We start from the raw sequence: 13,332 nt of genomic DNA, 5'->3' as shown, positions 1-13,332 counted from the left end.
AGTTTATGCCAATACTGTATCTATATTTTGTAGTTGCTAATGGTGTGCAAAACTTAATGACAACTTTCGCTCGATGTGTCACTGCCAAGTAACACAACTCGATGAAACTTGGGCCGTACATAGACGGAACTGCTTAAGTGTAGTACAGAAGGTAAATGAAATAATACGCAATGAGACGAACAGAAGTGACAATTTTGTTCAAAGACAGTAATTTTACTGAAATCACGGCGAGTTATAATGGCCCCTGGGCATTACAAAAGACGGAGCATGGTTCTTAATAAGGGGTGTGATCACCACGGACGGCAGTGAATGCTCAGCAAAGTGCTCCTATGCTGACCACAAGGTTGGAAAGCAGTTCTTACGGTAGTGCGTTCCATTCCTCCCACAGTGCAATTGACAGCTTCTGGAAGGTCGTTGGTGCATGTGGATTTGCCGCGTGTTCCCAATACAACTTATGCGTGTTCCACAGAATTTATGTCTGAGCAGTGAGCAGGCCAGTCAATTCGCTGAATATCTTCTCTTCTAGGAGCTCTTCCACTTGAGCTGTTCGATGCGGTCGTGCACTGCCATCCATAAAACCGAAGTCACGGCCAAATGAAACCCTGAAAAGACACATGTGGGAAAGGAGTACTGTGTCACAACAGGATAGCTAGGAGAGAATGGGTAGGTCACAGTCTTAACACTGATAAGGTAAGGGGGTATCAGGTTACACATCCAGTGCAGGTCACTCACTTGGGCGACTTACATTCAAGGTCACACCTCACTCGCCTCCATCCAGGGAGGTACAAGAAATATCACAATAGACAAATCCCCAGTTAAGCCACCACCACGTAACTACACTGTGTAACATAACAGTAAAATTCTGATGTTTCAAACCAAAGATACTGTGTGTGCAGCACAGAGATACAAAATACACTCCTACAGATAAAGCTGAATAGTAGGTGAAACCACCCCAGCGAAAAGTAAGACGTCTTTTAGGATAGACCCATCCCTCCAACGCTGACGTGAGGTGTGTAGCCACGAAGCAATGTGCAAGAACGTTGCATTATTATTGGTGCAATTGTCTCTGACCTGGGCACTAGCGTGAAAGACCTGCTGCTGTATCGGTTCTAACCAAATGATCTCCAGCTCACGGTAATAATGGCAAAAACATCCCAACATTTCTGTGGAAATACCAAAGACTGTTACAAATACACACCTAGATTACGAGGAACTCCACCAATGCATTCGCCAGATATTGCGATTCGAACGAGCTAAGTGAAATGCTAGTAGGGTATAAAACTCCTCGAGCGGGCGTGGCTGTCACTGAATACTTGGCTGCGAATGAAAGAGCTCTGCATGTATGTCCAGTGCTACGCCGGATCATCTCCACAGAACGGCAGAGGTAATTTCCTTTTTATAAAGAAAAAAAAAGAAAGTATCTGTAGCCGTCCCCAACGTGACCGGCCGGGTAGCTAGGGCAAAAGCCGCTGCTACGAAAAATCTGGCATTCAGCACACCAAAAATCAATCATAACTCGCTGACGCCTACACGTTCACCAGCGTAAACCACTGAACGCCTTTGCAGACAAGCGTTGCTTACTGTTTAAGCGCCTAGCATTACTCTCCCCTCCCCATCCCTCCCCTTTCTTTCTGGACTAATCAGAATGGAGCTTTCTAAACTAGCGATTATGCATGGGTCTCGGTCAGCCAGAGCTCCCAGGAGAAATGTAACACGATATAAACTATTACATAATTTTCAGTGTGTGACATAGCTACAAGACACGTAAAAATTAGAGGAGAGCCACCGATCCTTCTGTGACCATCCCACAATATGGTTAGTCTGGAGTTTCCTTCAAACGTAGGCAGGACAAGCGCAATTGCTTTATATCCTACCCTTACAAATGAATCATACTGGGCATATCGGGAAAAACTAAGCGACAAAATACAATCCTGCAAGCGCACTGACGTTGGGCTAGAGATCTGCCACGGTTCCCATGCAGAATAAAAGCCGTGTAATTCTCGCAGTATTAGTGTGTGATGTCGCTAAAAGATTTTGGGTATATATAGGGTGGTCAATTGATAGTCACCGGGCCAAATATCTCTCGAAATAAGCATAAATCGAAAAAATTACAAAGAACGAAACTCGTCTAGCTTGAATGGGGAAACCAGATGGCGCTATGGTTGGCCCGCTAGTTGGTGCTGCCATGGGTCAAACGGATATCAACTGCGTTTTTTTTTAATAGGAACCCCCATTTTTTATTACATATTCGTGTAGTACGTAAAGAAATATGAATATTTTAGTTGGACCACTTTTTTCGCTTTCTGATAGATGGCGCTCTACTAGTCACAAACGTATAAGTACGTGATATCACGTAACATTCGGCCAGTGTAGACGGTATTTGCTTCGTGATACATTATCCGTGTTAAAATGAACCATTTACCAAATGCGGGAAAGGTCGATATCATATTGATGTATGACTATTGTGATCAAAATGCCCAACGGGCGTGTGCTGTGTATGCTGCTCGGTATCCTGGACGACATCATCCAAGTGTCCGGATCGTTCACCGGATAGTTACGTTATTTAAGAAAACAGGAAATGTTCAGCCACATGTGAAACGTTACCCACGACCTGCAACAAATGATGATGCCCAAGTAGGTGTTTTAGCTGCTGTCGCGGCTAATCCGCACATCAGGAGCAGACAAATTGCGCGGCAATCGGGAATCTCAAAAACGTCGGTGTTGAGAATGCTACATCAACATCGATTGCACCCGTACCGTATTTCTATGCACCAGGAATTGTATGGCGACGACTTTGAACATTTTGCCACTGCGCACAAGAGAAATTACGGGACGATGACAGATTTTTTGCACGCGTTCTACTTAGCGACGAAGGGCCATTCACCAACAGCGGTAACATAAACCGGCATAATATGTACTATTTGGCAACGGAAAATCCACGATGGCTTCGACAAGTGGAACATCAGCGACCTTGGCGGGCTAATTTATGGTGCGGCATTATGGGAGGAAGGATAATTGGCCCCTATTTTATCGATGGCAATCTAAATGGTGCAATGTATGCTGATTTCCTACGTAATGTTCTACCGATGTTACTACAAGATGTTTCATTGCATGACAGAATGGCGATGTACATCCTACATAATGGGTGTGTGGCACATAGCTCGCGTGCGGTTGAAGTGCTATTGAATAGCATGTTTCATGACAGGTGGATTGGTCATCGAAGCACCATACCATGGCCCGCACGTTCACCGGATCTGACGTCCCCGGATTTCTTTCTGTGGGGAAAGTTGAAGGATATTTGCTATCGTGATCCACCGACAACGCCTGACAACATGCGTCAGCGCATCGTCATTGCATGTACGAACAATACGGAAGGCGAACTACTTGGTGTTGAGAGGAATGTCGTTACAAGTATTGCCAAATGCGTTGAGGTTGACGGATATCATTTTGAGCATTTATTGCATTAATGTGGTATTTACAGGTAATCACGCTGTAACAGCATGCGTTCTCAGAAATGATAAGTTCACAAAGGTACACGTATGACATTGGAACAACCGAAATAAAATGTTGAAACGTACCTACGTTCAGTATATTAATTTAAAAAACCTACCTGTTACCACCTGTTCGTCTAAAATTGTGCGCCATATGTTTGTGACTATTACAGCGCCATCTAGCACAAAGCGAAAAAAGTGGTCCAACTAAAGCATTCATATTTCTTTACGTACTACAGGAATATGTAATAAAAATGGGGGCTCCTATTTAAAAAACGCAGTTGATTCCGTTTGACCTATGGCAGCGCCATATGGTTTCCCCCTTCAAGCTAGACAAGTTTCGTTCTTTGTGAGTTTTTCGTTTAATGCTTATTTCGTGAGATATTTGGCCCGGTCACGATCTATGGACCACCCCGTATACAGATCCCCATCCCCCAAATGGGACCGAGTACTGGTGACAGTGCAGCCAAAAAGTTCATGACGTCTCTGCCGCCATACGATAGAATGCAGTCATAGACACATGCAGCGTTCACGTGACCGCTGTCGGTAAGCCTCAGAGAAACATTCGGACGAGGTGTTATTCGTCTCTTTGCAGGAACCGACGACACCACAGCCGCAGTAGCGGACCCCCGGGGACCGCCGGCGTCGACTCTGGTGCAGCCGGGTCTTGAAATACTGCCTGACCGCAACCGTCCAACACCTTTTCGTACATGCGGCCACTAGCCTAGGGCTCCCTGCGCCAAAATCAACACTAGTGGCTGGAATCCGCTGCTACAGCGGTAGTGTCGGCGATTCCTACAAGGAGATGCGCAGCAACTAGTTCACATTTTTCTCGGAGGCTTATCAACAGATGGCACATGAACGCTGCAGCTCTCTACGAATGCATTTTATCGTATAGCGGCAGATATGTCGTGAACTCTCTGAGTCGATAACTTGGTAAGTAGAAATAGCTAATTTTTTTATGTTTATTATGACCATTGCTCAGTTTCATTTGGGTGGTAGGGCGTGTATGTATATTACGTATCTATTTGTGAGTCTTTTAATGATGTCACACACAAATATTGCGAGAGTTGTATGCCCTTTTATTCCGCCTAGGAGCTCCGATATGCCCAGTTTGGTTCATGTGCAGTAGTGGGGAATATAGTAGTTACGCCAGTCCTGCCCACGTTTGATGGAAACACCAGACTAACCTCACTAGTGGGATTGTCACAGAAGGATGGGTGGCTCTACTACTCAAATTCTTCATGTGTCTCCTAGCAATGTCACACACTCTCTAATAATTATGCAGTAGTTTGTATCGTGTTATGTGTTTTCATTCCACATGGGAGCTCTGGCTGATTAGGACCAACATCGCCCACACATAATCGCTAGTTTTGAATGCTTCATTCTGATTGGTCCAGAGAGAAAGGTGGGGAGGAGAGGGAAGTGCTTGGCGCCTTAACAGTTATCAACGCTTACCTACAAAGGAGTCCACAGATTCCCGCGTCAGTGAGTACGACCGACTTTTGTTATGGCGAGATGCTCCCTCTCCTGAATGCCAGATTTTTCGTAGCAGTGACTTTTGTGCCAGTCACCACGTGAGTCACGGCAGAAACAATTACAAGTACATATTGTTTTAAATAATGCAGATTTTCTCTACCATTCCTGAGGAGATGGTCTGGTGTAGTATTGGCAAGACATCTGGAATTCTCTCGTCGGGGCCGAGGGATTCAGTGGCGACCACAGCTACTCAAGGATTTCCATTCCATACCAGCAACTCACTTGGCTCGTTTGGCTCAAATTATCGGCGAATGCAGGGGGGGGGGGGGGGGGTGTTCTTCGTAATCTAGAATCTAGGTGCGTAGTTGCAGCAGTCTTTCATATTTCCACCGACATTCTGGGATCTGTTTGCCGTTATTACCATGGCTGGGTGTTCCATGCGCCAAAACTGATAAACAGCAGTGACTTTTGTCCAAGCAACCAGGTCGGAGATGATTACACCTACAATACCATAACTTTTCGTCCATTGTTGGAGCAGTGTTCATGGCCATCACCATCCGTCAGCGTTAGAAGGGTAGGTCTACGCTAACAAACGCTTTAGTTTTCGCTGCGTTTGTTGCAGATACTGGTCAGCTCTACCTCTACCTTCGTATTTTCTAGCGCTGTGCTTCTTATACATGCAATATCTCTGTTTGGAAATTCGAAACCTCAGAATTTTGCTATGATGTCACTCAATATACCAATGTGCTGCTGGCTTAGCAGGGGAATTATCTATCACACTGTGGCATTTCTTATACAAACAGCATCTTCAGTTCCAAATCGGCAAAACTTTAGTGCTTACATATTTTTATGACGTCATTAATATGAAGTGACGTCAATACTTCCAAGAACGTGTTCGTTTCTAATACATACATTATGATGAAACACACAAATACTAATAATGTAGTGGTGCATTTGCGATGATGAATAATTCGGACACACATTGCATTGGGGCTGGCTGAGAGCATCATGATGTCGACGTTGTTGTTGTTGTGGTCTTCAGTCCTGAGACTGGTTTGCTGCAGCTCTCCATGCTACTCTATCCTGTGCAAGCTTCTTCATCTCCCAGTACCTACTGCAACCTACATCCTTCGGAATCTGTTTAGCGTATTCATGTCTTGGTCTCCCTCTACGATTTTTACCCTCCACGTTGCCCTCTAATACTAAATTGCTGCCGGCCGCTGTGGCCGAGCGGTTCTAGGCGCTTGTCTGGAGCCGCGCGACCGCTACGGTCGCAGGTTCGAATTCTGCTAAATTCTAGGGGACTGATGACCTCAGATGTTAAGTCCCATAGATCTCAGAGCCATTTGAACTAAATTGGTGATCCCTTGATGCCTCAGAATATGCCCTACCAACCGATCCCTGGTCAAGTTGTGCCACAAATTTCTCTTCTCTCCAATTCAATACCTCCTCATTAGTTATGTGATCTACCCATCTAATCTTCAGCATTCTTCTGTAGCATCACATTCCGAAAGCTTCTATTCTCTTCTTGTCTATTTATCGTCCACGTTTCACTTCCATACACTGTGACTTTAATGTGGCGTCGAGACAGAACACACGTAATTCGATAAAACATTAAATTTGTGTAAAATACGTAAAATTGCAGAAAATACGGAAGAATGAAAGTATTTACATTTCTGCCTAGGTTTAGTCTCTTCCGTTGCCTCGAATGCCGAAAATAAGGTAGTATTATATTGTTATTAAAGAAAAGACCTCAAGTGATATGGCTTAACGTAATTTGTTACTAACATGTAGACACAACCTAGCCCACACCCTACGCTGCCCAGCTCCAGAGTTATTTACATTTCTGCCTAGGTTTAGTCTCTTCCGTTGCCTCGAATGCCGAAAATAAGGTAGTATTATATTGTTATTAAAGAAAAGATCTCAAGTGATATGGCTTAACGTAATTTGTTACTAACAAGTAGACACAACCTAGCCCTCACCCTATGCTGCCCAGGTCCAGAGTGAACTCCACCCACTCAAGTGTGCCAGATGTAAAAGATAAGGATGAAGATGAGCTGCTTCTACAGCAAAAGTAGCTTGCACTCGAGTAATCAGTATAGGCTTGTGATATGCAGGGTGTTCAATAAAAGTGTCGAATACTTTGAGACGTGGTAGTACTCATCGAAACAAGAAAAGTAAGCCCAATAAACATGGGTCCCGAAATGCGTCTTTCTGAGGTAAGGCCATTAAACATGGGTCCGGAACTTCTGCGATAAGCACCTGTTTACAGGAGGTGTTCAACGTGGCGTCCATTCATGAAAATGCACCCCTCTGCCCTCCATCGTAGGGAATGACGCACCTTTTGACGTATACCCGGTTGTTGTACCTGATGGCACGCATTGAAGACGTAACCCTGTAGTGTCCGCACATCAGTGACTGGCGGAGCGTAGACCAATTCCTTCAAGTATCCCCATAACCATCCAATGGTCCTGAAATGTCTGCGTCAGATGTTCGCACACATTGTGACGAAACTGTGCTGTGTACCACCGCCCATGAACCACATTTGTATTCGTTGCTGTAATGGCACAGCCTCCAGCAAGGTAGGCAGTACATTATTGAAAAAATCCAGATAATGCGCCCCAGTCAGCCTTTTGGGCACCAAGTATGTTCCTGTTAATCTATCGCCGATTGAGAATCGGTGTTGATGCCATCTTTCCTGAACTGCCTTGGGATTTACATCTGCCCATACATCTAGTTATGGAAATTCACAATACCGTGTGTTGTGAACACTGCCTCATCGGTAAATAAAATCTCGGATGTTAACAGTGGATCTGCGGCGCACTTCTGCAAGAGTCATTGACAAAACCGCGTCTGCCATGATGATCCTGTGTCATTAGGGCCTGAACGCGCTGTAGGTGATACGGATACAGCAATTCTTCATGAAGTACGGCCCAGATAAGAGTGTGAAACACGGCTTCTGCCGCTGCTAATGGTCGCACATTGGTCCCAGGTGTTTCTTCCACCGAACGTAGCACACGCTCCTCCCTGTCAGGCGTGCGTACGGTGCGAGACCTTCCACTGTCAGTCTTCCGATGTGCAAGAGTACATTTGTCCCTCAGATGCTGGAAAGGTCTGCCGAACAGCTTATTAGAGGGCATTCTGCGCTGTGGATATTTTTCAGCGTAAAGGGCACGGGCTCACAGGTTACGTCCATTTGCTAAAAAAATGTGTGTGAAATCTTATGGGACTTAACTGCTAAGGTCATCAGTCCCTAAGCTTACACACTACTTAACCTAAATTATCCTAAGGACAAACACACACACCCGTGCCCGAGGGAGGACTCGAACCTCCGCCGGGACCAGCCGCACAGTTCCATTTGCTAAACCGTAGCAGAATATCATATTTGCCATTCCACCTGTCGAGTAGGTTTGCATTGCTAACAAGTGGTGAAAGAGAGAAAATGTAAATGTACTACACCATCTGTGCGTACAAACAGCGCAATACGCAGTAAACACATAAGTGAATACGCGAAGAAGGTAAAACAGCATGATCCATACCCAGGGTTGCCAGTGCTGTATAGTAAGACACACAAGCAGGACGAAAACTAACGTAGCCTACAACATAACTCGAACTACACAACTGACTGTAGACCACTGTAAGTAAGACTGTGCTAATAGGCGTGACCAAGCGTCGTGCAGCCCTTCCTATAAACACATGTTTATCTCGGAAAGTGTGCGTTTCCGGACCCATGTTTATTGGACTTACTTTTCTTGTTTCGATGAGTGCTACCACCTCTCAAAATATTCGACACTTTTTTTGAACACTCTATATAATACCTTAGCTGATAAGCAGTATGACAGCAAGAAGAGAATGGGCATATTCCATTGTTATCACTGATAAGATAAGGGGGGATATGGTTACACATGCAGTGATAGGTTACCCACTTGGGCGACTTCTATCAAAATTCACCGGCCCCCCGCCCCACTTCCCTCCCCCCTCTCCGGGGGAATCACCGTGAACTGATCAAGGTCGCCACGCGTATTAGGCACTTGTGCAAACTACGTACAAGATCATGAAGTAACTCGATACTAGTCAATAGACTAGTCTCGTGTAGGTACGAAATGAGGCTTGCCATGCTTTCAGCTACCTAATTACAACTACCTAGTTCCAACTACTTTTCACGTTCACCTCTTCCCATACATAAAAATTCCATCGTAAACATAAAACCTTTTTTGGATTTTTGGCAGGGTAAAACTTATATTCTTGTACAAAGTCGTTAATAGTTTCTACTTTACATTTGGATACAAACGACAGCTATTTCTTCATTTTTGTTTGGTGTAGGTGTCATAACATATGTCTTAATTTTAACTTATAATTTAAATCCATATTAAAATCTTCTAATTATTTCTCGAGCCAGTAATTTGACAGGTACAAATAAGCAATGTTCTCTAATTTCAATACGTAACTATTTTTACCTGTAAATTGTCTCTTAAATGGCTTTAACAAATAGTTCTGTCCCTCCCAGAAGTTCTTGTAGGCGAGGGAATTCGGGAATTTTAATTTTACCTCTTACTTCCTGCATAACACTGTTATTATGACACTCCACTTCATCCTGGTTGTACGCCTCCAGCCCTTCTGCTGCACATTCTTGTGGAATTTCCGCACAGAATTTTACACTTACAACGTTTAGCAAACGAGATGTCAGTAAAAGTTATTATTCCATTGGTTTTAAGCTCTGAAAACTGGTTTTCTATTGCTAGATGCCCCGCGTACACCCCCATACACTTAGACACAATATAACTATCCCTTTTAAGCAGATACAGTACGAATCGATTTTTATAAACAGATTCTTCGTGTGCCCCTTGATGTAGTAAACGTGCTCCACTCCATCATTTTCGTTCAGCACTTCACTATATGGCCACTTATAAGGGCTATTAACAGTTGTAGTTCCCACAAACAATGTTACTCCACAATTCCTAAGAAAAAGAGTAAATGCATGGCACAGACTTAAACCATTCTCCGTTAAAGAAATCACGCCTGTAAGTGCAGTTACTGTGGTGTGTATATGAAAAAGAAAACTGGAAATGGAAGAGATTAAAGACTTTATGTATAATTACATGCAAAATTTATTGTCAAAATTATTTTTTATGCAGTTAAAAATTTCGATTGACAAGAATATCCCCCGTCCTTAACTATCTCTTCATTCGCACTGAACTTGTCGCCCTCTCCTACAAATTGCGCAATGCGAACTGACTAAATATTGACAAAAGGAATGTCGTCGAGCTATAGCAAGAAAAGTGATAAACTCCCAAATGAATCTGACAGCTTTTGAACACAGCACAATGGAACTCAACCCATTTATTGAATTAAGGCCCTATATTTTGCCAAGTTGTGGTATTATCATATCCAAAACGACAATGAAAGCGACTGCATCTGACTGTCTGATTGCGGCTCCCGCATTGTCAAAAAACATTCAAATGTGTGTGAATTCCTAAAGGACGAAACTGCTGAGGTCATCGGTCTCAAGACTTACACACTACTTACACTAACTTACCGTACTGTCCGTAGACGCTCGCTGCAGCTCTGAAACCTGCCAACTCATTTGCACTAATATTATCCGTAATACTCCTCTCTGTGAACTGCTCTGGTACTGTACCGTCTGCGAGTGAGATCAGTTGCTTGCCCACTGGCCAGATAAAGACAGTCTTACTACAGGCACGCGAGAACAACAACCACTTCTAATGTTCAACTGCTCTTAGAGCTTCTTAATTTCCCCACTCTGTTTACAGAGTGACAAATATACAGCTCGCAGATTCGCGCTGGTACACCTGCTCGATAGTCAGTCGGAGCCTAAGTGCCTCTCTATTGAGCACAAGATGGCGCATACAAAAACCCATCCTCTTCACTCACCGAGAAGGCTGAGACCCTTGCTCTTTATACAAAAACAAACAGCTCCACTATTAGAAAAGAACAGCAGACGGACCGCAATTTCCTGTCCAGCCACAGGGCTCGTCTCTAAACCCCCTTCCGACTTAGAGTCATACAGCCTTCCACCAACCCGTACTAGTCCACGTAGAAGCTCAGTGGAAATTTTCAGCAAAACTCCCACTCCTCCGTAATTTTTCAAAAGAGACAATGGCTGTTGGCTTTTTCATATGTAAGGTTTGGCTGTTGGACTGCGGCTGGGCTGGAGCCATTTCGCCACAACAGGCTTCGCTTCCCACTCCACCTTCCACAAACTCGCAACAGCCCGAGCCCGTACAAACGTGTACTGCTAAGAGATGGCTTTCAGGCGGCAGGCCTGCGTCTCCCACTGTGCCATTGACTCCGGAACATGGGTGCCCCAAACGACACCACCCTGAGGCAGCCATGCAGAAACGTTGTTCCGTCACTGCCACGCATCGCGGAGTGAGCCACTAGTTTACAATGCTCCATCCTCGATTCCTACGGTTTCCCAGCAAAAACATTGTGCTGTATTCTGACTGCCAACTATCCACTGAGCGTGCTGTACAGGTGACGTCATCCTCGTTGACTGTATATATCAGTGTTCTAAATAACTTGTACTCGATGTTTTACCACAATTAAAACACAAGTGTTGTCCTAATTACATCATGTAAGACGTCCATAAAATCCGACGCCTTACAATAGATACATATTGGAATTCGAGAACATAGCTTATTTGTAGCTGTGAAATTACTGGCTGTAGTAAGAATTAGAATTTTCCAATGTGCATTTAAATTATAAGTTAAAAATTATGGTGGATGTACTTAAAATTACATCAAACAAAAATAAATAGTTGTTTGCTGTGTGTAAATGTGTATAAAATGGTAAAGATTTTGTACAAGAATATTTTTTTTCGTATTATCTACCCCACCAAAATTATAAGTTTCCTATTTATGATGATCTTCGTTCATGGAAAGTGGGTAGTTGGATGACACTGAAAAACAGTTGAAAGTAGGTAGATGAGATCATGGCAACCCTCGTTTCACACCTGTAGGGAAGAATGGAGTATGTCCTTTCTCGCTTAGCTATCCAACTGCTTATCAGTTAATGCGTTATCATATTGCTACCTGGTATTGGTAACTCGAATGTGGGCTATCGAGATCCTGTCACTTTTCTCGATAAATACCATGGTGTTTTGAAAAGGGTGCTGACCAAAAATGATGATTGTGAGATGTTTACTGGTACTGCCCTCATACTACACGGTGAAGTTGATTGATAAGTGTACCTTGCTCAAAGATATGGAGGTAAGTACACCCACACAACTTTATGCCTCCCCACAACATAACACCTAAACCATCAAAACAATCATGTCCAAAATGTTCTTGGGGGCATTACTTGTTCCCGCCGGCCAGAGTGGCCGAGCGGTTCTAGGCGCTCCAGCCCGGAACCGCACTGCTGCTACGGTCGCAGGTTCGAATCCCGCCTCGGGCATGGATGTGTGTGAAGTCCTTATGTTTAAGTAGTTCTCAGTCTAGGGGACTGATGATCTCAGATGTTGAGTCCCATAGTGCTCAGGGCCATTTGAACAATTACTTGTTCCCACCTTTCGCCATATGAGGATAGTCCAGCGCTGTTGAACATGATCGCTTCTTTTGGTGGACGAGGTGTTATGGTGCGGTGAGCATAATGTTTCATGGGTGTACTGACCTCCAGATCTTTGAACACGGCTCACTCAGCAGTCACCATTACTGTGAAACTGTACTGCTTCCCCATGTGCGTCTATTCAGGGGTCCTTTCGGCCTTGACTTCATTTTTCTAGATGACAATGCCACAAGAAACTATGCAGGCGCAGGAGCTATGAGAACGAGAGGGTATTCGGCGAATGGACTGACCTGCCCGTTCTCCCGACAGGAACCTCATCAAGCACTTGTGTCATTCGTTGGAGAGACGTATTGCAAATCGTCCACATTTGCCAACGACCGTCCAAAATTTCTCATACGCGTTGGTGGAAGAATGGAATGCCCTACCACACGATCTCTTTACCAACCTTGTGGTCCCATGCTGACGGGAGTACGTTGCAAAGCATGCATCGCCGTCTGTGATGATCATACACCATATTAAGAACCATGTTCCGCCTTTTGTAATGTCCAGAGGACCATAAAAAATCTTAGTTGAATTATCATAGGCAAATTATCATATTGCTACCTGGTACTGGCAACTCGACTGTGGGCTATCGAGATCCTGACACTTTCATCGATTGTTAATTATTGTCTTTGAATGCCTATTTCTTTCAGTTACCTTCTGTACTATACTGTAACAATTCTTTCTAAGTATAGTCCAAGTTTCATGGAGCTATGTATTTTGGCAGAGACCCAGCCTCATGTGAAAGAAAGATATCAGCCAGTTCATGCGTTGACTACGAGGGTGGGCCGGAACC

This window comes from Schistocerca americana, chromosome 3 (genome assembly GCF_021461395.2).
Source record: "Schistocerca americana isolate TAMUIC-IGC-003095 chromosome 3, iqSchAmer2.1, whole genome shotgun sequence".
NCBI lineage: Eukaryota > Metazoa > Arthropoda > Insecta > Orthoptera > Acrididae > Schistocerca > Schistocerca americana.
This window is presented reverse-complemented; position numbering follows the sequence as displayed.